We start from the raw sequence: 26,664 nt of genomic DNA, 5'->3' as shown, positions 1-26,664 counted from the left end.
TGGTGGATACACCGCGGCTAGGAGGGGTCCTAGCCAGGGGGGGGAAGGGGGGTTAGGGGGGATACCGGGTTGCTGCTGGAAAGGCCGAGGACGGGAAGGGAAGAACGGGAGGAGAGAGGGGGGGGGGGGCCATCGCCATGGGGAACGGGTCAGAAGGGGAGGGTCGACCCGGGGCAAACAGGGGACAGGACATGGCTAATAGACAGGGGAAAGGGACAGGTCGCTCCGCGACCCGGTTGATTACTTGGAACGTGAGGGGGCTGAATGGGCCGGTCAAGAGAGCAAGGGTTTTTTCACACCTAAAGGGACTGCAGGCGGATGTGGCAATGTTGCAGGAGACTCACTTGAGAGTAGTAGACCAGGTACGCCTGAGAAGGGGGTGGGTGGGACAGGTGTTCCACTCAGGCTTGGACGCAAAGAACCGGGGGGTGGCGATTTTGGTGGGAAAGAGGGTGTCGTTCGTGGCGGCGCAGGTGGTAGCAGATAAGGAGGGTAGGTACGTGATGGTGAAGGGTAGGCTGCAGGGAGAGAATGTGGTGCTGGTGAATGTGTATGCCCCGAATTGGGATGACGCGGGTTTTATGAGGCGCCTGTTGGGCCTCATTCCGGGTCTGGAGGCAGGGGGCCTGATCATGGGGGGGGACTTCAATACAGTGCTCGACCCTGGGCTGGACAGATCGAGTTCCAGGACGAATAGGAGGCCGGCAGCGGCAGAGGTGCTAAGGGGTTCATGGAGCAGATGGGGGGGTAGACCCTTGGAGATTTGGCAGGCCAAGGGCGAGGGAGTATTCTTTTTTCTCCCACGTCCACAGGGTGTACTCCAGAATAGACTTTTTTGTACTGAGCAGGGGGCTGATTTCGAGAGTGCAGGACACGGAGTACTCGGCCATTGCGATTTCGGACCATGCACCACACTGGGTAGAGGTAGAACTGGGGGAAGCACGGGACCAGCGCCCGTTGTGGCGCCTGGATGTGGGGCTGCTGGCGGACGATGAGGTGTGCGGAAGGGTCCGGAAGGGCATTGAGAGATATCTGGGCACGAACGACACGGGCGAGGTGAAGGTGGGGGTAGTCTGGGAGGCCCTGAAAGCAGTGATCAGAGGAGAGCTGATCTCCATAAGGGCACACAGAGAAAGGAAGGAGAGGCAGGAGAGGGAGAGACTGGTGGGGGAACTTATAGAAGTGGACAGGAGATATGCGGAGACACCAGAGGAGGGGCTGTTGAGGGAGCGGCGCAGTTTACAGGCCCAGTTTGACCTACTGACCACTAGGAAGGCGGAGACGCAATGGAGAAGGGCACAGGGCGCGGTCTATGAGTACGGGGAAAAGGCGAGCAGGATGCTAGCACACCAGCTGCGCAAGCGAGATGCAGCCAGAGAGATTGGGGGAGTGAGAGAGAAGGGAGGGACCGTAGTGCAGAAGGGGCAAGAGGTGAACGGGGTCTTCAGGGATTTCTACAGGGAATTGTACCGGTCTGAGCCGCCCAGGAGGAGGGGGGGAATGGAGAACTTCCTCGATAGATTGAGGTTCCCAAAGGTCCAGGAGGAACGGGTGGAGGGGCTGGGGGCGCCGATAGAGCTGCAGGAGCTAGTTAAAGGGATAGGCCAGATGCAGGCGGGGAAGGCGCCGGGGCCGGATGGGTTCCCGGTGGAATTTTATAAGAAGTATGTGGACTTGGTGGGTCCAGTGCTGGTGCGAGCCTTCAATGAGGCGCGAGAGGGGGGGGGTTCTGCCCCCGACAATGTCACAGGCCCTGATCTCCTTGATCCTGAAGCGGGACAAAGACCCTGTACAGTGCGGGTCCTACAGGCCTATCTCCCTCTTGAATGTAGATGCCAAACTGTTGGCAAAGGTCCTGGCAACCAGAATAGAGGATTGTGTGCCAGGGGTAATCCATGAGGACCAGACGGGGTTCGTAAAGGGACGACAACTTAACACAAATGTCCGGAGACTGTTGAATGTGATTATGATGCCAGCAGTGGAGGGGGAGGCTGAGATAGTGGTAGCACTGGATGCGGAGAAGGCATTCGATAGGGTGGAGTGGGAATACCTGTGGGAGACGCTGGAACGGTTTGGGTTTGGGGAGGGATTTATCAAGTGGGTGAAGCTGCTGTATTCGGCCCCGATGGCGAGTGTGGTTACAAACGGGAGGAGGTCAGAGTATTTTGGGCTCCATCGAGGTACCAGGCAGGGATGCCCCCTATCCCCCTTACTATTTGCATTAGCGATCGAACCGTTGGCGATGGCACTGAGGGGTTCAGGGGGGTGGAGAGGACTGACAAGGGGAGGGGAGGAACATCGGGTATCACTCTATGCGGATGATTTGTTGTTATATGTGGCGGACCCGGAAGGGGGAATGTCGGAAGTAATGGAAATACTAGCGGAGTTTGGGGACTTTTCGGGATATAAATTAAATGTGGGTAAAAGTGAGGTCTTTGTGATACACCCGGGAGATCAGGGGGAGGGAATTGGGCGGCTCCCCTTTAAGAGAGCAGTAAAGAGCTTCAGGTACTTGGGGGTGCAGGTGGCAAGGAACTGGGGGACCCTCCACAAGCTGAACTTTTCAAGGCTGGTGGAGCAGATGGAGGAGGAGTTCAAGAGGTGGGACATGGTACCGCTGTCGCTAGCAGGGAGGGTGCAGTCAGTCAAAATGACGGTCCTCCCGAGGTTCTTGTTTCTGTTCCAGTGCTTGCCCATCTTTCTCCCCAGGGCCTTCTTCAAGAAGGTAACTAGCAGCATTATGGGCTATGTGTGGGCACATGGCACCCCTAGAGTGAGAAGGATTTTCTTGGAACGGAGTAGGGATAGGGGAGGATTAGCGCTACCCAATCTTTCCGGATACTACTGGGCGGCGAACGCATCGATGGTGCGCAAGTGGGTGATGGAGGGGGAGGGGGCAGCTTGGAAACGTATGGAGAGGGCGTCCTGCGGCAATACAAGCCTGGGGGCGCTAGTAACGGCACCATGGCCGCTCCCCCCCACAAGGTATACCACGAGTCCGGTAGTGGCGGCCACCCTGAAAATCTGGGGGCAGTGGAGGCGACACAGGGGGGAAGTGGGGGGTCTGATGGCGGCGCCACTGAGAGGGAACCACAGATTTGTCCCGGGGAACACTGGCGGGGGATTCCAGAGCTGGCACAGGGCGGGCATCAGGCAACTGAGGGACATGTTCATAGAGGGGAGGTTTGCGAGCCTGGGAGAGCTGGAGGAGAAATTTGAGCTCCCCCCGGGGAACACGTTTAGATACCTGCAGGTGAAGGCATTTGCCAGACGACAGGTGGAAGGATTTCCCTTGCTTCCCGATAGAGGGGTGAGTGATAGGGTGCTGTCAGGGGTCTGGGTCGGAGAAGGGAAGGTCTCGGACATCTACAAAATAATGCAGGAGGTGGAGGAGGTATCGATAGAGGAGCTGAAAGACAAGTGGGAAGCGGAGCTGGGAGAGCAGATAGAAGATGGGACATGGGCGGATGCCTTAGAGAGGGTCAATTCGTTGTCGTCGTGCGCAAGGTTGGGCCTCATCCAATTTAAGGTGCTGCACAGAGCCCATATGACGGGGACTAGGATGAGTCGGTTCTTCGGGGGTGAGGACAGGTGTGTTAGGTGTTCGGGAAGCCCTGCGAACCATGTACATATGTTCTGGATGTGCCCGGCACTGGAAGAGTTCTGGGAGGGGGTGGCGGGGACGGTATCGAGAGTGGTGGGAACCAGGGTCAAACCAGGGTGGGGGCTAGCGATTTTTGGGGTTGGGATGGAGCCAGGAGTACAGGAGGCAGGGGAGGCCGGAATATTGGCCTTTGCGTCCTTGGTAGCTCGGAGAAGGATCTTGATTCAGTGGAGGGACACAAGGCCACCAAGTGTTAACACCTGGTTAAACGACATGGCAAGCTTCATCCAATTGGAAAGAATCAAATTCGCCCTGAGAGGGTCGGTACAGGGGTTCTTCCGGCGGAGGCAGCCCTTCCTTGACTTTCTGGATCAGAGATAGGAACTGGAGGCCGAAACAGCAGCAACCCGGGGAGAAAGGGGGGGGGGGGGGGGGGAAGGGAGGGGGGGGGGATAGCAACGAAGGGAGCACGTCAGCGGGGGGTCGCGGGCAATGACTGCCCGAGGCCATCGGCAGAAAGGGAAAAAACGGTTTGGTTGCTAGACTGGTAGCGCGGGGGGGGGGGGGGGGGGGGGGGGGGGAGGGTGGGGGGGGTGCGCGCGGGGGAGGGCGTGGGGAGGATTTTCCAGGGGGGATTTGTTGTGTTTTAATTTAAAATGTAGTAGGGGTAAATGTTTGTATCGAAAAATTTCAATAAAAATTATTTAAAAAAAAAAAAGATCTACGCCAGGCACCTCCTGTCCACACAGCACCAACTTCCTGGTGAGTCTGTGGAAGATTTCTGGCGTGCCCTGCTCGCCCGTTTCGGACACTGAACATTCGAATCTACTGATGAGAGACGCATTCGTTACGGGCTTGGGTCTGACTACATCCTCTTAGACGGGGCCACGCTTGACCTCGCGGCAACCAAGAAACTAGCGCTCTTACTTACGGTCGCCTCACACAACGTACAGGCTTATGCCCCCGACCGCATGGCCCATCCCCCCTGTGCATCGTGAACCTTGCCAGCGGCCACCCCATCGTGGACCCCATCAGCGACCGCCCCCAGCCAACCCCACGCCTGCGCTGCGCGACAGCCAACCAACACCGGGGGACCCAAATGCTACTTCTGCAGATAGACAAAACACCCCCGGCAGCGCTGCCCGACGCGGAGTGGGCTCTGCAAGGCCTGTGGCAAGAACAAGACATTTCACTGCAGTGTGCCAGGCCCGTTCAATCGCCGCTATTGTCCCGGTACCCCCCACGTGCGGTCAGTGGGCGGCGCCATCTAGCTCTATTCACAACATGTGCAGCCCGTGGGCGCCACCATCTTGCCTGCCTCAGAACCAATGGGCGCCGCCATCTTGCCTGCCCCAGGACACGTGCGGCCCCTGGGCGCCGCCATCTTATCTGCCTCAGGACCACCTGCCCGTCGGGCACCTCATCAGGCCACTCATCGGCAGCAACCGCCGACAACCAGCCACGTCTCGCCTCGGTCATGAATGACCAGTCTCGACCGCACAACCTCATGACCGCTTTGACAAAGGTGAAGGTTGACGGGCACGAGATATCCTGCTTTCTGGACTCCGGGAGCACTGAGAGCTTCATCCACCCCAATACGGTAAGGCGCTGCTCCCTCGCGGTACACCCCGCTAACCAAAGAATCTCCTTGGCCTCCAGATCCCACTCCGTGGTGATCCGGGGGTACTGCATCGCCACCCTCACCGTCCAGGGTGTAGAGTTCAGCGGCTTCCGGCTCTACGTCCTCTCCAACCTCTGCGCTGCCTTGCTACTCGGCCTGGACTTCCAGTGCAACCTCCAGAGCCTAACCCTGAAATTTGGTGGGCCCTTACCACCCCTTACTGTTTGTGGCCTCGCAACCCTTAAGGTCGACCCGCTTTCCCTTTTTGCAAACCAGATCTGATATGGTCAATCAGATTGCACAGTACCGGGTCTTCTCGACAGTGAACCTGAAATCTGCCTCCCACCAGCTCCCCATCCGTAAGGCGGACCGCCTATACACTGCGTTTGAAGCAGGCAGCCACCTTTACCATTTCATTAGGGTTCCCTTCGGCATCACCAATGGGGTCTCGGTCTTCCAACGGGAGATGGACCGAATGGTTGACCGGTACAGACTGTGGGCCACTTTCCCGCACCTGGACAACGTCACCATCTGCGGCCACGACCAGCAAGACCATGACGCTAACTTTTCCAAATTTCTCCAAACCGCCACTCTCATCAACCCAACTTACAACAAGGAGAAGTGTGTGTTCGAACCGATTAGCCATCCTCGGCTATGTGGTTCAGAATGGAGTTCTAGGGCCCAACCCAATCTCATGCTCTCCCTCATGGAACTCACCCTCCCCCACTGCCACAAGGCCCTCAAACGATGCCTGGGGTATTTTTCGTACTATGCCCAGTGGGTCCCAAACTATGCGGACAAGGCTCGCCCACTCATTCACTCCACCGCTTTCCCACTGACGGCCGAGGCTCACCAGGCCTTCAACCGTATCAAGGCCGTCATCGCCACGGCCGTGATGCACGCGGTCGACGAGATGTTACCTTCAAAGTAGAGAGCGATGCATCAGACGTCGCTCTGGCTGCCATCCTCAACCAGGCAGGCAGGCCCGTGACATTCTTTTCCCGCACCCTCCATGCCTCCGAAATTCAGCACTCCTCCGTCGAAAAGGAGGCCCAAGCCATCGTAGAAGCTGTGCGACATTGGAGGCACTACCTGGCCAGCAGGAGATTCACTCTCCTCACTGACCAACGGTCGGTTGCCTTCATGTTTAACAACACACAGCGGGGCAAGATCAAAAATGGTAAAATCTTGAGGTGGAGGATTGAGCTTTCCCCTACAATTAAAAGAATTAGTATCGCCCCGGTAAGCTCAACGAGCCCCCCGATGCCCTATCCCGAGGTACATGTGCCAGCGCACAAGTGGACCGACTCTGGAACCTGCACGACAATCTCTGTCACCCAGGAGTCACCCGTTTTTACCACTTCATTAAGGCCCGCAATCTGCCCTACTCCATCGAGGAAGTCAGGGCGATCACCAGAGACTGCCAGGTCTGCGCAACGTGTAAACTGCCCTTCTACCGACCAGACCGTGCGCGACTGGTGAAGGCCTCCCGCCCCTTTGAACGCCTCAGCGTGGGCTTCAAAGGGCCCCTCCCCTCCGCCGACCGAAATACGTACTTTCTCAGTGTGGTCGACGAATATTCCCGATTCCCCTTTCCCGTCCCATGCCCTGATATGACGACTGCCACCGTCATCAAAGCCCTGTTTGCAAACCTTACCCCTGATTGCAAACCGGTCACCACCAGGAGCAGACGGTACAGTGCCCAGGACTGGACCTTCATTAGGTCGGAGGTCCAATGGTTACTAAAGGAAGGCATTATCGAGGCCAGCAACAGCCCCTGGAGAGCTCAAGTGGTGGTGGTAAAGACCAGGGAAAAACATAGGATGGTCACAGACTACAGTCAGACCATCAACAGGTATACACAGCTCAACGCGTACCCTCTCCCCCGCATATCTGAAATGGTCAACCAGATAGCGCAATACAAGGTTTTCTCCACAGTAGACCTTAAATCAGCCTATCACCAGCTCCCCATTCGCCCGGACGACCGCAAGTACACTGCATTCGAAGTAGATGGGTGGCTATACCACTTTCTAAGGGTTCCCTTTGGTGTCACAAATGAGGTCTCGGTCTTCCAATGGGAGATGAACTGAATGGTTGACCGGTACGGTCTGCGGTCCACGTTTCCGTACCTCGACAATGTCACCATCTGCGGCCATTACCAGCAGGATCACGACACCAACCTCTGCAAATTCCTCCATACCGCAAAAATCCTTAACTTAACCTACAACAAGGACCGATTGCCTAGCCATCCTCGGCTACGTAGTGCATGATGGAGTCATAGGCCCAGATCCCGAACGCATGCGCCCCCTCATGGAGTTTCCCCTCCCCCACTGCCCCAAGGCCCTGAAACGTTGTCTGGGCTTCTTTTCTTATTACGCCCAGTGGGTCCCCAGTTATGCGGACAAGGCCCGCCCACTAATCCAGTCCACGGTTTTTCCCCTATCGGCAGAGGCCCGCCAGGCTTTCAGTCGCATCACAGCAGACATCGCCAGGGCGACGATGCACGCAATCAATGAGTCCCTCTCCTTCCAGGTCGAGAGCGACGCATCAGACGTAGCTCTGGCTGCCACCCACAATCAGGCGGGCAGACCCGTGGCCTTCTTTTCACGCACCCTCCACGCCTCAGAAATCCACCATTCCTCCGTCGAGAAGGAGGCCCAAGCCATCGTCGAAGCTGTGCGGCATTGGAGGCATTACCTGGCCGGCAGGAGATTGACCAACGGTTGGTAGCCTTCATGTTTGATAATGCACAGCGGGGCAAAATTAAGAATGATAAGATCTTATGGTGGAGGATCGAGCTCTCCGCCCATAATTACGAGATCTTGTATCGTCCCGGGAAGCTCAACGAGCCTCCTGATGCCCTGTCCCGTGGCACCTGTGCCAGTGTACAAGTAGACCCACTCCGGACCCTCCACGACAACCTCTGCCACCCGGGGGTCACCCGGTTCTTCCACTTTGTTAAAAACCGCAATCTGCCCTATTCGATCGAGGAGGTCAGGGCCGTAACCAGAAACAGCCAAATCTGCACGGAGTGCAAGCCGCACTTCTACAGGCCAGAGAAAGCGCACCTGGTGAAAGCTTCCCGTCCCTTTGAACGCCTCAGCGTGGATTTCAAAGGGCCCCTTCCCTCCGCCGACCGCAGCACGTATTTCTTAAACGTGATTGATGAATACTCCCGGTTCCGTTTCGCCATCCCCTGTCCCGACATGATGGCTGCCACTGTCACTAAAGCCCTCCACAGCACCTTTACCCTGTTCAGTTTCCCCGCCTACATCCATAGCGATAGGGGGTCCTCCTTCATGAGCGACGAGCTGCGTCAATTCCTGCTCACCAAGGGCACTGCCTCCAGCAGGACGACCAGTTACAACCCCTGGGGAATCGGGCAGGTAGAGAAGGAAAACGGGACGGTCTGGAAGGCCGTCCTACTGGCCCTACAGTCCAAGAATCTCCCAGTGTCCCGATGGCAGGAGGTCCTCCCCGATGCACTCCACTCCATCTGATCACTACTGTGCACGACTATCAACGAAACACCTCATATACACCCTACCCAGGGTTAACACCTCCACCCTATCCCCATAACCCAGTAACCCCACCCAACACTAAGGGCAATTTTGGACACTAAGGGCAATTTATCATGGCCAATCCACCTAACCTGCACATCTTTGGACTGTGGAAGGAAACCGGAGCACCCGGAGAAAACCCAGGCACACACGGGGAGAATGTGCAGACTCCGCACAGACAGTGACCCAAGCCAGAATCGAACCTGGGACCCTGGAGCTGTGAAGCGATTGTGCTATCCACAATGCTACCGTGGTTGAGAGGGTACAGCTACTCCACGCCAACCCGCAGTACACTTACGTAGCGTACCCCGATGGCCGCCAAGACAGTCTCCCTCAGGGACCTGGCACCAGCTGGTTCCCCACACACACCCCCCCCCACTGCCCCGGCGCCACCCTCCCTTCCCCCGGCGTACCCTACCGCAGCCCCCGCTCCAGGACAATCCGTCCTCCCCTTGCTCCCACCCGGGGATGAAGAGGATTTTGACACGTTCCCGGAGTCACCGAAGACCAAGCCGACCCCTGAGTCGCCACCCGCACTGCGGCGCTCTCACTGACAGATCGAGGTGCCGGATCGTCTAAATTTGTAACCTTCTGTACTTTTTAAAAACAATCTATATGTATATAGTTTTCCACCTTGTTGCTCATTTTGGGTGAGTGTGCTTAACACTCACTTGGCTCTGTTTCACATTCTAAGCTCTGGAGTCGCCAGGTGCCGTAAAGACACCGTCACAAGTATCAAGGTCAAGTTCAAAGCAATAAAGCTGTACACCAATTAGTAAGTCCAAAACAATTAGAGTTTATTATAACACAATTATAATAACACTCATGCACACGCTAAAGATTAAACTTACTTCTACCACTAGACAACTAATACTTAGCTAAGAAGGAACTGCGAGGTCAGGGAACAAGGCCTTTGTTCTGGTCTGGAGGCTTCGGATCACAATCAGTCGGCAAGGGTGTAAGTAATGCCAGTTTCAGGTAGCGGTCGTTGTTTAGGCACTTACGTATTGGCGGCTGCTGCTCAACGGCTGATGTAGAAGACATGGGTCTGGAGGCTGGAGTCGGAGGCCGGAGACAGGAGACTGAACCATGTGTGGAACCTATCTTTTATAGGTCCCAGGGGGTCCGCGCCCCTTTGGGCGGGCTTCCTCACCTGCTGGGGATCGATTGGGCCTCTTCCCAATCGATATGGTTTGAACCCCCCAATCCTAGGTCCGTTCCTTGATCGCTGGGGCGGTTCTTAGGACTTATTGTCCTGGGCTTCTCTGGCTCCACCGTGTCTGGTCTGCTATTGAATGTATCGATTGATACTTAATTTGTGTCCATTGTATCTGGGACTGGCCCGGTATCACCTCATTAATATGCTAACGGCTTTCCATTTACAACGCTGCCTGATCTCTGCAGCTGTCGGGAAACCGGTTTCTGCAATTGTCTCAATGCATAATTGCTCTGCAAGCTGTTTGCTCTTTAACATGTCCGTTTTCCCTGCACACTTTGCAGTCTTCCATTTTGTGTTCGTTAGTGGCCATCTTAGATGGCTACAACACCCCCCCCCTCCTCCCCCCCCCCCTCCCCCCCCCCCCCGCTGGACTCATTTTTAACAGGGAGTGAATGTGGTAGTCACCACTGTTGTATGATATTTTATGTATGGGTTTTACAGTAAGGCCCCTGTACTACATGTACAGGGGTAGATCCCTGCCTGATGGCTCCGCCCAGTAGGCAGAGTATAAATGTGTGTGCTCTCCGTACAGCAGCCATTTTGTCAGCTGCTGTAAGAGGCCACACATCTCTGTGTAACAGCCTCAATTACATTCTACTCTCCTCTCAGCATAATTGATAGTGCATCACACCTTATCCTCCACCTTCGGGAAGAATCCGCTCATACGCGTCTCGGTAAGGTGCGCTCTGTGCGCTACCTTGATCTGCATCAGGTTTACCCCAGCACAGGATGAGATGGAGTTGACTCTGTGCAGTGCCTCGATCCAGAGTTCTCCCCCTATCTCCTTGCACATTTCCCAGCCCCCATTTCCGCCTCGTCTCGTCCAGTGGGGTCCTAATTTTTTCTATAAGTCGTCTGTAGATGTCGCCACACTTGTCTCCTAACCAGTCCAGCCCTATCATCGTGTCCATGAATGTGCGTCCGGGTCTCTGCGGGAACTTTTTTGTCTCCTTGTGGAGAGTAGTTACACACGCCTAAGCCTGTTCCCTTTCGGGAGTTAGAGCATCTTTTGAGTTTCCCCAGGGTCACCAGTCTGTCGTCCAAGTACATGTCCTCTCCTGTCAGTGTTCCTCTGTCTTCCCCCACGTCCCAAATGAAGCGCCCATTCTCGCCGGTGTGAATCCGTGATTGTTGCAGATGGGGGCCTCTATGGACATCTCACCAATTTGAAGTGGCACCTAAACTGGTTCCATGTTCTTATCTGTGCTACTACCACTGGGCTCCTGGAGTGTGCATGTTGGGGGGTTGGGAGTGGCATGGTGGCCAGCGCTCGGAGAGACGTCCCCGTGGAGGAGGCCACCTCCATTCAGACCCAGTCGGCCTCCGGCTCCCTTAGCCACCCCCTCAGCTCCTCCGTGTTTGCCGCCCAGATAGATGGTAAAATAGAAGGTTCGGTAGGGCCAGGCCTCCCATGTGTCGCCCTTGCTGTAAAATAGACTTACATATCCGAGGAACTATTCCCCCCCCCACCCCCCAGGCGAAGGCCATGATTAACTGTCGACCCTGGTGAAGAAGGATTTGGGGATAAAGACCGAGTGTGATCTGAATACAAAGAGGAACCTAGGCAGCACATTCATTATGGCCGGCTGCACCCTTCCGGCTAGTGAAAGAGGGAGTGAGTCCCATCTTTGCAGCTCCCCCTTCACCAGGCTGGAGAAGTTACATTTAGAACATAGAACACTACAGCACAGAGCAGGCCCTTCGGCCCTCGATGTTGTGCCGAGCAATGATCACCCTACTTAAACCCACGTGACCCGTATACCCATAACCCAACAATCCCCCCATTAACCTTACACTACGGGCAATTTAGCATGGCCAATCCACCTAACCCGCACATCTTTGTGGAGCCTCTTTCAGCTGTGGGCCTCTTGGATCCCAGGTACCTGAACATGGTCTGGGTTACTTTAAACGGCAGTTCCTCCAGCTCCACTCCACCATCTGGGAGTTTACCAGGATTTTGTTCTTTCCCAGGTTGAGGTTGTAACCTGAGAAGGCACCAAATTCCCCAAGGAGTCCGGTTATCTTTCGCATGCTGGTCAGGGGGTTCAACACATAGAGGAGCAGGTCATCGCCATAGAGCGAGACTCTATGCTCTCTGCCATCTCTCCGAATGCCCATCCACCAATCTGCCAATCTAAGGGCGCTAGCCAGCAGCTCAATTGTCAGATAAAGATAAAAGATAAATAACCCTTATTGTCACAAGTAAGCTTACATTAACACTGCAATGAAGTTACTGTGAAAAGCCCCTAGTCGCCATATTCCAGCACCTGTTCAGGCACATAGAGGGAGAATTCAGAATTCTCAGCTGGTAAGGGAATTGAACCCACGCTGCTATAGAATTATCATAGAATTTACAGTGCAGAAGGAGGCCATTCAGCCCATCGAGTCTGCACCGGCTCTTGGAAAGAGCACCCTACTCAAGGTCAACAACTCCACCCTATCCCCATAACCCAGTAACCCCACCCAACACTAAGGGCAATTTTGGACACTAAGGGCAATTTATCACGGCCAATCCACCTAACCTGCACATCTTTGGACTGTGGGAGGAAACCGGAGCACCCGGAGGAAACGCACGCACACACGGGGAGGATGTGCAGACTCCGCACAGACAGTGACCCAAGCCGGAATTGAACCTGGGACCCTGGAGCTGTGAAGCGATTGTGCTATCCACAATGCTACCGTACTGCTAGCCTTGTTCTGAATCACAAACCACCTGTCTAGCCCGAACAGGAGCAGGGATAGTGGGCATCCCTGCCTTGTTCCCTGTGCAGCCTGAAGTATTCGGAGCTAGTGACGTTCATCCATACGTTCACCATAGGAGCGCAGCACAGGAGCTTCACCAACATGGTGAACCCTGCCAAACAGTTCGAGCACCTCATGAGGTACCTCCATTCTACTCGATGGAACGCTTTCTCAGCATCTAGAGGGATGATCACTTTTGGTGTCCAGTCCCCAGATGGGGTTATTATTACACTCAGCAGGCATCTGATGTTTGCTGTTGGTTGTCTGCCCTTAAAAAACTTGATCTGATCTTCTGTCATCACTTCTGTCAGGCACCTCTCCAGACGCCTCATGTTCGCTGGGACTTTTGTATCAATATTTAAGAGAGAAATGGGTCTGTGTGATCCACACTCTGTCGGGTCTTTGTCCTTTTTTGGGATCAATGAGATTGAGACCTGGGCCAGCGTGGGCGGCAGGGCCCACTTTGATAGTGAGTTGTTGAACATCTCCAACAACGGGACCAGCGCTGCTGAGGCCTTTTTTTGTAGACGTCTACCGGAACCCATCTGATCCTGGCGCTTTCCCTGACTGCATGGAGTTGGGGCACTTCACGATTTTGCCCAGTCCTAGCAGTGCTTCCAGCCCATGTTTCCTGTCTTCCCCTACAACTGATATTTCCAATCTGTCGAGGAACTGTTCCATCCCCGAGTCTCCCTCCGGGGGCTGGAGGTGCATAGCCCTTGGTAAAGGCCTCATTGATCTTCTTTGGGTCCACTGCCATCCTGTCCCTAAATTGTGCTATCTCTCTCACGTCCCTCGCATCCGCCTGTTTTCTCAACCTGTAAGCTAGCATGCGGCTGGCCTTATCTCCATGTTTTTAAACGGTCCCGTATGTCTGGCGGAGCTGGTGGACTGCCTACCATGTGGCAAGCAGGTCAAATTCCATCTGCAGCATCTTCCTTTCCGCCAGCAGTCCCATGGTTGGGGCCAGTGGAGTACTGCCGATCCACCTCCAGTCTGGCGTTGATCAGCCGCTGCTTGGCTGCCCTTTCTTTCCTGTCCCTAAGGCCCTATAGGCTATGATTTTGCCCCGATCACCGCCTTCAGTGCCTCCAAGAATGTAGAGGGTGAGACTGCCCTGTTCTGGTTGCAGGATACATAATCTTCGATAGCTTGGGATATTTTAGCACAGAATTCCTTATCGGCATGGAGAGCTGCATCCAGCCTCCATGGGGGCTGTTGGGCCCATTCCTTCTCCTTCAACATCTATGTTGGGTGGGAGTGGTCGGAGATTACAATCGTCGAGTATTTCGCCTTTGTTACTCCTGGAAGCACCCTCTTCCCTCCCACAAAAACGCCTATCCATGAGTAGGCCTTATGTCCGTGGGAGAAGAAGGAGAATTGTTTTCTCTCAGGTGGTGAAACCTCTGGGTCAACCCCCCCTTGCTCCATAAAGGCGTTCAATCTTCGTCCCATGCCTGACACATTACCTGTCCTGGGGTTGGATCTGTTCGAAGTTGGGTCCTGTACACAGTTAAAGTCACGCCCCCATGACAAGTCGGTGAGTGTCCAAGTCTGGGATTGCAGCCACTGTTTTCCTGATGTACTTTGCGTAATCCCAGTTCAGGGCGTATATATTTACCAAGACTACCGGGGCCCCTTCCAGGGTATCGCTGACCATCAGGTATTGCCCCTCCCCCCACCCCCCACCCCCACCAGGGTTCATCACTGTACTCGTTGCCCTAAATTACACTGTCCTAGCATGATTAGCATAGCCACCCCCTTATCCCAGTGTCAAAATATGAGTGATATGTTTGTCCCATCCAGCCCTTCCTTACCCACTGTTGTCCCTCTCTTTTAGGTGTATTTCTTGTAGGAAGGCTACGTCCGCCGACATCTTCCTCTTTTTCGCCATCTCCACATGTTATCTGTTGCTACTAGTGCTCTCTCCTCCCCCTCCCCCCTCTGTTTCTCCCCCTGTGACCTCTGTCCTTGTTATTCCCTCTTGTAGTTCCCCCCTCCCACTTTGGCTATGCCCTCTTATTGGATTGGATTTGTTTATTGTCGCGTGTACCGAAGAACAGTGAAAAGTATTTTTCTGCGAGCAGCTCAACAGATCATTAAGTACATGAAAAGAAAAGGAAATAAAAGAAAATACATAATAGGGCAACACAAGTTACACAAGTTACTACGTAAGCACCGGCATCGGGTGAAGCATAAAGGCCCTCCCCCCCTCTATTTGCCCTTTGTTTTCCCTTAATTTCTGTCTCTAACCTCTCTTCTGCCAGGTGCTCCCTCCCTCCCGAGAGGCGCACCACGGTTTAACCCCTATCTACCTTCCCCTGTCCCCGCCCTGCTTTCTCTGCACCTTTGGCTGTGTTCGTCCCTGCCCCTCTTGACTTTCGCAGTCAGCGTTCTGGCCATTGCATTCTATTCCTGTTTGTCCAGACTGTTCTTTTGGACAAACTTGTTGGCTTCCCCGGGGCTTCAAAGTAGTATTCCTTCCCTTGCTGCGTAACCCATAGCTTGGCAGGGTAGAGCATACCAAACCACACCTTACTTTTGTACAGGGCAGGTTTGGCACCGTTTAATTCAGCACGAGGCTTGGCCAGGTCTGCCCAATGTCTTGGTATAAGTGGATGGAGTGTCGATCTCGCACCTTTGGCCCACCTCAGGTTCCACACTTTGTCCTGGTACTTGTGGAGCCTTACCATTATCGTCCGCGGTGGCTCCCCGGCTTTGGGCAACTGCCAAAGTGACCTGTGGGCGCGGCCGACCTCCAGCAGCTTGGCAAAGCGCTCCTCACCGACCAGTTTCCCAAGCATAGCCGCTATATACTCCGTGGGGTTCTTTTCCTTTGTTCCTTCCAGCAGCCTCCCGATTCTTAGGTTCTGTCGAAGCAATCCATTCTCTTCGTCTTTGACCTTTTTCTCTTCGCCCCTTCTGGCAGACAGCTCTGATCGGGGCCCCCAGTTCGTCTATCAGCCCCCTACCCACTTCTGGGAAGGTCAGGCCGTCTAAGAAACGCTTTATCTCCTCCGGCTCCCCAGGAGGTTCCGAGGTATAGAGTTTACTATAAAACTCCCGAAACACCTTGTTCAGACCTGACGGGTCATCCACTCTGTTCCCAATATCGTCCACTTCCCTGCCTATTTTTCTGGCTGCCTCTTTCCACCTGAGTTGCTGCGCAAGCATTCTACTAGCTTTCTCCCCATGCTCATAGACCACACCCTTTGCCTTCCTGAGTTGTTCCACTGCTTTGCTCGTGGCCAACACTTCCAGCTCGGCTTGCAGTCTCCATCTATCTCTAAGTAGGTCCTCCCTCGGGGCCTCTGCGTATTCCCAATCTGTCCGGTGGACCTCCTTGACCAGTTTGTCCATTTCCGCTCTGTTTGTTCTATCTCTGTGGGCCCGAATTTAAATCAGCTCCCCCCGTACTACCGCCTTCAGCGCCTCCCACAGGGTCACTGCTGAGACTTCCTCTGTGTCACTAACCTGCAGGTAGTCCCGCATGCACTTCCGCAGTCTCTCGCACACCCCCTCCTCCGCTAGCAATCCTACGTCCAACCTCAATTGCGGGCGCTGGTAACTCCCTTTGCAAACCTGCAGGTTAACCCAGTGTGGGGCATGATCCGAGATGGTGATCGCCGAGTACTCCGTATTTTTTACTCCGCCTACACAGTCCCACTTCATGATGAAAAAATCGATTCTAGAGTAAACTTTATGAACATGCGAGTAGAACAAATATTCCCTCCCTGTCGGCCGTCTGGCTCTCCATGGGTCTACCCCCCCCCCCCCCCCCCCCATCTGCTCCATGAACCCCCTCAGTTCCCTTGCCATCGCTGGGAGCCTATCCGTTCTGGAGCATAACCTGTCTAGTCCGGGGTCGAGGACCGTGTTGAAGTCCCCACCCATGAATCTAAGTCTGGGATTTTCCCCAGCACCTAATGAAGTCAGCGTCGTCCCAATTTGGAGCATATACATTCACCAGGACTACCCTCACCCCCTCAAGCGTACTATCTACCCCCTCCATCTGCAATCGTGCCGTCAGCCTCAAATTGAACCCGTTTATTAATCATGATTGTCATTCCCCTGGACTTAGAGTCCAAGTCCGAGTGGAAGACCTGGCTAATCCAGCCCTTCCTTAGTCTGGTCGGGTCAGTCACTTTTAGATGTGTCTCCTGCAGCATGATTACGTCCGCCTTTAGAGCCCGCAAATGCGCAAACACACGTGCCCTCTTGACTGGCCCGTTCAGTCCCCTGACATTCCAGGTGATCAGCCTGGTTAGAGGGCACCTGCCCCCCCCCCCCCCTTGCCGATCAACCATCCCCCTTCTTGGGCCCGCCCCCACCCCATGTGCCGCGCCCCTCCCAGTTCGCCTCCTGGTACTTCCCACCCCCGACCTCCACTCTGTTACCTATTTTTGATCCCTCCATGTCAGCAGAATAACTTCCCCCCCTCCCCCCCTAGCAACAACACTCCATTATAACCCAACCTCTGCCATATACTGGCTGTATGCATCCCCCCCACCTGACTCACTTGACTAGCTTCCCGCTAGCCCAGTGACCCATCCCTCCGGTGCCCACTTGTCTCGCTCCCATTGTTCCTCCGAGCTCAGCCCCCCACCCATCCACACCCATTCTCCTGATGTGTTCTGCTCGAGCAGTCTCTCTTTCTGCAGTCCAGGAGATCAAAAAACAAACAAGGGCAATCAAACAAAGACCCGAGACCGCTCCAGCTGTAATGCTGTTCCATTTGTGTAAACAGATGAGTGATATCGATCACCCCTTTCTGTGCATTAGTAATAAAAACACACAGTACCCGGACTTCCGGTGGCGGCGATGACGTAGGAAGCCGCACATTTGGGAGCTCCCGATTCAAACGGACTTTTCGGCTCTTTTTAGAGCCCAAAACGGAATTTTGTCGACGTCTCCCGGTGGGAGAAGGTGTGGTGATCAACTTTCTCCACATTTCGTGTTGTCGCTGTAGGGACTGGGTCGGGCGGGGGGGTGCTGGCCTGGGGCGGGCAGTCGGCGGGCTATGGCTAGTCGACGGGGGAGGGGGGGCGGGACACCCTCTGATCCGGTTGGTCACCTGGAATGCGAGAGGACTGAATGGGCCGGTGAAGCGGTCTAGGGTACTAGCTCACCTGAGGGGGCTAAAGGCAGATGTGGCAATGCTTCAGGAGACCCACCTGAAGGTGCGTCTGAGGAAGGGGTGGGTGGGGCAGGTTTTCCACTCCGGGTTGAATGTGAAGAACCGGGGAGTGGCGATTCTGGTGGGGGAAAATGTGTCGTTTGAGGCATCTGAGGTGGTGGCGGATAAGGGGGGTAGGTTTGTTATGGTAAGGGGCAGGCTACAGGGAGAGAAGGTGGTACTTGCTAGTGTGTATGCCCCAAATTGGGATGATGCGGGCTTTGTGAGGCGTATGCTGGGACGTGTCCCGGATCTAGAGGCGGGAGGTCTGATTATGCAGGGGGGGGACTTCAATACAGTGTTGGATCCTTCACTGGATCGGTCCAGTTCAAGGACGGGTAGGAGGCCGGCGGTGGCCAAGGTACTGAGGGGGTTTATGGACCAGATGGGAGGGGTGGACCCATGGAGGTTTGTGAGGCCGAGGGCACAGGAGTACTCTTTCTTCTCCCATGTACATAGGGTTTATTCTCGGATAGACTTCTTCGTGGTGAGTAGGGGACTGATTCCGAGAGTGGAGGAGGCCGAATATTCGGCCATTGCAATCTCCGACCACGCTCCGCATTGGATAGAGTTGGAGATGGAGGAGGTGCGGGACCAGCGCCCGTTGTGGCGGTTGGATGTGGGGTTGTTGGCGGAGGAGGAGGTGTGCAGGATGGTCCGGGCAAGTATTGAGGGGTACCTCGAGGTGAATGATTCGGGGGAGGTCCGGGTGGGGATGGTCTGGGAAGCCTTGAAGGCAGTGATTCGTGGGGAGCTGATATCCATCCAGGCACACAGGGAGAGGAGCGAGAGGAGTGAGAGGGATAGACTGGTGGGGAAGATGCTGGAGGTAGATAGGAGGTACGCGGAGGCACCAGAGGAGGGACTGTTGGGGGAGAGGCGCAGCCTACAGGCTAAATTTGATTTGCTGACCACTAGAAAGGCGGAGGCACAGTGGAGGAAGGCACAAGGGGCAGTGTACGAACATGGTGAAAAGGCGAGTAGGATGCTGGCTCATCAGCTCCGCAAGCGGGATGCGGCTTTGGAAATTGCTGGAGTGAGACATAAGAGTGGGAATGTGGTGCGGAAGGGGGTAGAGGTGAATGAGGGCTTCAAGGACTTTTACGGGGAACTGTACCGGTCGGAGCCAACGGTGGAGAGGAGGGGAATGGAGAGGTTTCTCGACGGGCTATCTTTCCTGAAGGTGCAGGAGGAGAAGGTGGAGGGGTTGGGGGCGCCGATTGAGCTGGTTAAGGGGATCAGGCAGATGCAGTCAGGGAAGGCGCCGGGGCCGGATGGGTTCCCAGTGGAGTTTTATAAAATGTTTGTGGACCTAGTGGGCCCTTTGCTGGTGCGGACACTTAATGAGGCGTGGGAAGGGGGGACTTTGCCTGCCCCCGACGATGTCGCGGGCGCTGATTTAAAGAGGGACAAGGACCCCCAGCAGTGTGGTCCATACAGGACCATATCTCTCCTTAATGTGGATGCCAAGGTGCTGGCAAAGATCCTGTCCACCAGGATAGAGGACTGTGTGCCAGGGGTTGTACACAAGGACCAGACAGGTTTTGTGAAGGGAAGGCAGCTGAACACGAATGTGCGGAGATTGTTGAATGTCATCATGATGCCGGCGATTGAGGGGGAGGCTGAGATAGTGGTGGCGCTGGATGCGGAGAAGGCCTTCGATAGAGTGGAGTGGGGGTACTTATGGGAGGTGTTGGGGAGGTTTGAATTTGGTGAAGGGTTTATTAGATGGGTGAGGCTGCTATATGAGGCCCCGATGGCGTGCATGGCCATGAATGGGAGGAGGTCGGAGTACTTCCGGGTTTACCGAGGGACCAGGCAGGGTTGCCCCCTGTCCCCCTTGTTGTTTGCATTGGCAATCGAGCCGTTGGCGATGGCGTTGAGGGATTCAGGGAGGTGGAGGGGTTTGGTGCGGGGTGGGGAGGAACATAGGGAGTAGTTGTATGCCGATGACCTGCTACTGTATGTGGTGGGAGGGATGCCAGGGGTGATGGAGCTGCTAGCTGAGTTTGGGACCTTTTCAGGCTATAAACTAAATTTAGGCAAGAGTGAGGTGTTTGTGGTGCACCCTGGGGACCAGGAGGAGGGAAATGGTAGGAGGGCAGGGGAGAGTTTTAGGTACCTGGGGGTGCAGGTGGCCAGGGACTGGGGGACTCTTCACAAGCATAATTTCACCAGGCTTGTGGATCAGATGGAGGGGGAGTTCAAGAGGTGGGACATGCTGCCATTGTCGTTGGCGGGGAGGGTGCAGTCCGTCCTGATATTCATCCTCATAAAATGCTCTGCATCTATTGGCAAAATATATGTCAGACACTTACTCATTGATCTGATTGTTCCCTTGTTGCTGAAGAAAACAAAAAATACAAGGCAGGGTGAGAGACCAGGGGGGCTGGCCTACAAGCCATCTTACAGCTAACAAGCACTGAGGAATTGATACTGGAGATCAGCTGAATCTTGATCTGCCTGTCTGTCAGAGATGGGGACTTCTTGGCATAGTGTCCATGACGGCAGAGAGAATACAGGTGTCCGTGTCAAGCATGAATGGGTTGATGCTGCATATCATTGCAATGATCTTTTCTCCATTGATAAGAGTGCACAACTGCATACAATAACAAACCCAGCAATCAGAGGAGTTTATGTCATCCTTGTGCATGGTGCTGCAGACTCTGGAGGCCACCTTACATAGGGTGTACAAAGCTAATCCCTTGTCCTGCAATACTTCGCTGAGAGCAGAAAGCACCCTCCAGCAGTGAATTGCTACTAGGGTACGAGAGGGAGAATGGCGAAAGGGAAATGAAGACTGCACCAAAAGCACTTCAGCCTTCCACTTGCTCTCCTAGTCAGCACACAAAATGCTGCCATTGTATACAATGGTCAAGGGTGCCTCTGTATGGATGCTGGTGGAGCAGTCTTTGGCGTGGCCCTCAGGGGATCAAAGATTCAGGTGACTTTGGTGAAGAGCATCTCAAACCCTTCCCTCTATCCCCTACGTAAGCCACAGGGATTGCACTGAAGGGTGCTTCCAGATTTGTCCTAGCACCCGGTATGCATCCTGAGCATGTCAGTGACTAGTTTAGCAACACATCTGGTGGTCATGTTTGTATTGCTCCTGGATCTTATTCTTTGGGTTTCTGAGAGATGCCATTGGCCACTTGTTGATTGGGTATACCTTGCCTCCTGGCAACCACCTAGTAACTCTGATCCCAGGTGCAAATACATAAGTGAGGTTGGTCTGCTACAGGACAAAATCATCATGGCAGTTGCCCAGGGATCTTGCATATTGCACAATAATCTTTTTGTGGTTACACACCAGTCGCCCTGACTGCCATGTGTGTGCCCCTGCACCTGCGGGAAGCCAGACAGAGCTACAGACATACGTGCCAACTCATTCTGACCAGCATCATCACAGGCAAAATTGATTTAATTGGAGGTCCTGATAAACAATCCATTAGCCAATTATCTGACGCATTTGTGGCCCACCAACTGAGAGATCTTCTGGACCAGCCACGGTTGGAAACAGGTACGGAGGCAGATGTTGTAGCCTTCGCCTCGTTGATCGCCCAAAGGTGGATCCTGATAGGTTGGAGAGCAACCTCGCCACCCTGTGCCCTGGCGTGGCGGGGGTACCCGTTGGAATTCTTAACTCTTGAGAAGGTTAAGTTTGAACTGAGGGGAAGGATGGAGGGGTTCCACAATTCATGGGCATTATTCATTATGCACTTTCAAGCACTGGATAACATCGAACATTAGTTGGGGCGGGTGGGTGGGAGGGGGGCTGTGTGGGTTAATGGTGACTATGGGTGATTCCTGATTCCTTTTTGTCATTTGTTTATGTGAACATGTGGGCTAATATTTGGGGTTTGGTGGGAGGATGGGATCGTTGTTATTGATATGGGGATTGATATATTTGTTACTGATTATTGTTTATTGTTGTTGGGTGTAAATTTGGGAGAAAATGTGAAAAAGGAGAATAAAAAATATATTTTTAAAAACTTGAGAGATCTTCCAAAATATCCAGCAAAGACATGCTGTGGATTCTATGGATTCATAGCACTGGAAAGATCCAGAAGCAAAATATTTGAGGTATTTTGACAGCCACTGGTAAAGTGTTGACTGGCAGCAGGTCTTCTTCCTGTAAATGCCACCACCTGATGTGATGTGCCAACCTGAGCCCTCTGAGACACTGTTGTTCTGCAATGTGAAGAAAAGTGACGTGAACTGACGTGAACGAAAGATGCACGTGAACTGCAACTTTCTGCTGCTTCTTTCACTCCACAGGTTGCTGCTGGTGCTGCTACTGTTGAGCATATTGGTCCTTATCTGAGATCCAAACTAAAGCATCATAAATAGCATCCATCCTGATGTGATAGGTCGTAGTTCCAAAATATAGAAAAAACCTCCAACGTGTAGGAGAAGCCAATTGCTTCGAGTGAGTTTCAGTCCGGAGCCCTGGAAACTCATGGATCACATGCTAAACTGAAAATACTGGCAATATAGCTCTAATAGTACAATTAGCATCAGAGAATCAGAGAATTGTTACAGTGCAGAAGGCAGGCCATTCAGCTCATCGTGTCTACACAGGCTCTCTGAATGAGCAATCCACTTCTTGCCACTTCCCTGCCCTCTCCCCGTAATCCTGAACATTCTTGTACACCTAGGTTGTCAATTTATACCAGAAAAAGCAAGAGTTTCAACATTGATCCTTTGGGAACTCCACCTCAAACTTTTCACTAGGCTGCTGTGTGGCACTGTAACACCTGCCTTTTGGAAGTGCATACACACCACATAAACAGCATTGCCCTCATCAGCACTCTGTTACCTCTTCAAACAATTCCAGCAAGTTAGTTAAACATAATTTTCCCTGAACAAATCTATGCTGCATTCTTTAATTAACCCACATTTGTCCATGTGACTGTTAATTTTGTCTCAAATTATTGTTTCCAGAAGTTAAACTGACTGGCCTATAGTTGCTGAACTTATCTTTACACCCTTTTTTGAACAAGGGTGTAACATTCGCAATTCCCCAGTCTTCTGGAACCACCTCTGAGTCAAAGGAAGAGTGGAAAACTATGGAAAGAGCTCCAGCAATTTCCACTTTCACGTGCCTCAGCATAGAATCATGGAAGCCTTACAGTACAGATGGAGGTCACTCAGCCCATTGAGTCTGCATGACCCTCCAAAAGAGCACACCACCTGGGCACAATCCCCCACTCTATCCCCTTAACCCACCTAACCTTTGGAAACTAAGGGGCAATTTTGCATGGCCAATAAACCTAACCTGCATATCTTTGGACTGCGGGAGGAAACCGGAGCACCCAAAGGAATCCATATAGACACAGGAAGAATGTGCAAATTCCAGTCACCCGAGGTTGAAATTGAACAACTGTGCTAACCACTGTGCCACCATGCTGCCCGGCATCCTTGGATGGGACTCATCTCATCCTAGTTTATCAACTTTTAAGTACAGACAGCCTGGGCAACATGGTGGCACAGTGGTTAGCACTGTTGTCTCATGGCGCTGAGCACCCGGGTTCGGTCCCGGCCCCGTGTCACTGTCCGTATGGAGTTTGCGCATTCTCCCTATGTCTTGCATGGTCTCATCCCCACAACCCAAAAAGATGAGCAGGGTAGGTCAACTGTCGATGCTAAATTGCCCCTTCATTGGAAAAATAAAATTGGATACCCTAAATTTAAAAAAAGTACAGGCAGTCTATTTAATACCTCCTCCTTATCACATTTAAATTATTCCAATTAATTAATTACCTCCTCTTTCACTGTGGACTGGGTAGGATTTTCTTCCTTGGTAAAGACAGATGGAAAGTATTAATTTAATGCCTCAGGTGTTCCCTCTGCCTTCATGCATAAATCCCTTTTATGCCCTCTAATGGACACTGCTTCTCCCTTTACCATTCTTTTACTATTTATATGCCTTTAGAAGATTTTGGAATTCCATTTTGTGTAGCTGCCAGTCTCTCTTCATGCTCCAGTTTTGCTTCTCTTTTTTGCTCTTTCACTTTTCATCAGAACCTTCTATATTCAGCCTAGTTCTCCATATTATCCACCTGACATCTGTCACAAGCACACTTTTTCCTCTTGATCTTAATCTTTATTTATTTTGTTTTTGGATTGTTTGTCCTACCTTTCCCCTTTGAGGGCACAAAACTTGACTGTGCCCAAACTATCTCTTGTTTGAAGACATCTGGGTGAGTTGATGAGAAATCCATGGGACCTGCCTATGTCACATCGGCCATTTAACATGCAGCATGATGTGTTTGATCATAGTTTTCTTTTTTTTAAATTTAGAGTACCCAATTCATTTTTTTCTAATTAAGGGGCAATTTTAGCGTGTTCAATCCACCTACCTTGCACATCTTTGGGTTGTGGGGGCGAAACCCACGCAAACACGGGGAGAATGTGCAAACTCCACACAGACAGTGACCCAGAGCCGGGATTGAACCTGGGACCTCGGTGGCGTGAGACAACAGGGCTAACCCACTGCGCCACCGTGCTGCCCTTGTTTGATCATAGTTTGCATGTTAATTCATATTCACCTAAATTAGCACCAACTCTTGCCCCTGTTCACAGTCTCACTAGCGAGGGGCACTCTGACTCCAATGCTAACACAGGCCACCATTTTGCTGATACCCAAAAAGACAAAGACCCAATGGAATGGAGATCATACAGACTCATTTCGCTGCTCAATGTGGACACGAAAATACTCACAAAAGTCCTGGCCAAGAGACTGGAGAACTGAGTACCAGAGGTGGCCGCAGAGGACTAGATAGGCTTTGTTAAGGATAGACAGCTAACTGTGAACATCATACACTGCTGAATGTGATACTGAGTCCATCTGGGAAGAGAACACCAGAGGTGATCATCTCCCTGGAAGCAGAAAAGGCCTTTGACAGAGTCGAGTGGAAGTACCTCATTGAGGTACTGGAGCAGTTTGGGCTAGGGACGGGGTTCACCTCATGGGTGAGACTCCTGTACAACATCCCAGGATGAGCGTTCGGACCAACACCACTAGCTCTGAATACTTCCAGTTGCACAGAAGCACTAGGCAGGGTGCCTGCTGTCCCAGCTCTGGCAAACGAGCTGCTGACGATTGGCCTGCGAGACGCGAGAGGCTGAAAGGGAATCTGAAGAGGAGGCAGAGAGCACAGAGTCTCACTCAATGCGGATGATCTGCTCCTCTTACATCTCGGAGCCGCTAAACAACATGAACAAAATCATGAAGCTTCTGGAAGATTCAGAGCCTTCTTGGGCTAGAAACTCAACCTGGGCAAGAGTGAAGTTTTCCCAGTGAACACGAGAAGGGAAGGAGCAGTGCTGGAGGGTCTCCCATTTAAAATATCCCGAAACATATTCCCCTACCTGGGGATCCAGATAGCCCACAACTGAACATGGATCACAAGTATAATCTGACCAGTCTGGTGGAAGAAGTTATCTACAGAGATGGGATGCGCCCCCGCTTTCCCTGGCGGAAAGGGTGCAGACAATCAAGATGAATGTACTGGCTTGCCACGGCTGTGATTGACAAAATGGGTGAAGGACCCAAACACAGAATGGGTGAGGATGGAGGAGTCCTGCACAGGACAAACTTCTGAGCCCTCACGACGACAGCACTCCCTTCCCCACTGTCGCTCAACCAGCCCAGTGGTAGTGGCAACGCGAAGAACCTGGAACCAGATGTGGCGGCTCTTTGGTCTAACCGAGGTGTCCACCATGGACCCCATCTGTGACAACCACAGGTTTCCACTAGCCATGCGAGGCGTCACCTTTTAAGAGGTGGAGACAAGATGTGGGGACACTACCGGTTAGGATCTTCCACACAAGAGACTGACTTGTGACCCTAGAAGAGCTGATGGGCGGGGTGGCACTGCTGCCTCACGGCACTGAGAATGTGAGTCATTGACCATGTGGAGTTTGCATATTCTCCACTTGTTTGCATGTTCTTACCCCCACAGCCCAAAGATATACAGGTTAGGTGAATTTGCCACACCATATTGTCCCTTAATTGGAAAAAAATAATTGGGTTCTCTAAATTTATTTTTAAAAAGAAAAGCTGACGGAGAGACTGGAACTACTGAACGGACAGGAACTCTGACATTTGCAAATCAAAAACTTTCTCCGCAAGGAGATGATGAGGAACCCTAGGGTTCCAAGAAACACAATGTTGGAGGATTACTCGATGCAGACAGCCTGGGAAAGGGGAACTGCGGGGACATATATGGACGGCTTTTAGAAAGGACACGCTCCCCACTGGACGGAACAAGGGAAAATGGGAGGAAGGGATCGGGACGCAAGTAGGGTGGGGACTCTGGAACGAAGCACTAAACAGGGCCAACTCCACCTTCTCCTGCGCAAGGCTAAGCCTCATGCAACTTAAAGTGGTGCACAGAGCACATCTGACATTAGCCCGAATGAGCAGATTCTTCCTGGAGGTGGAGGACTAATGTGAATCATGGCAGGGAGGTGCAGCCAATCACACCGCATGTTCTGGGCATGCCCCAGACTTGTTGGGTTCTGGACAGCCTTCCACGAGGCAATTTCCAAGGTTGTGGGGATGGGGGTGGAACTGTTCCCGAGAGTGGCAGTGTTTGGGGTACCGGACCAGCCAGAACTTCAAATGGGGAAGAGGGCCGCACCCTTGCCTTTGCTTCGCTAATCGCCCGCCGGAGAATCCTGCTCAGTTGCCAATCAGCAGGAGCACCCACAGCTGTAGACTGGCTGGCAGACCTA

Source organism: Scyliorhinus canicula, chromosome 3 (genome assembly GCF_902713615.1).
Source record: "Scyliorhinus canicula chromosome 3, sScyCan1.1, whole genome shotgun sequence".
NCBI classification, from domain to species: domain Eukaryota; kingdom Metazoa; phylum Chordata; class Chondrichthyes; order Carcharhiniformes; family Scyliorhinidae; genus Scyliorhinus; species Scyliorhinus canicula.
Note: the sequence above shows the minus strand (reverse complement) of the source record.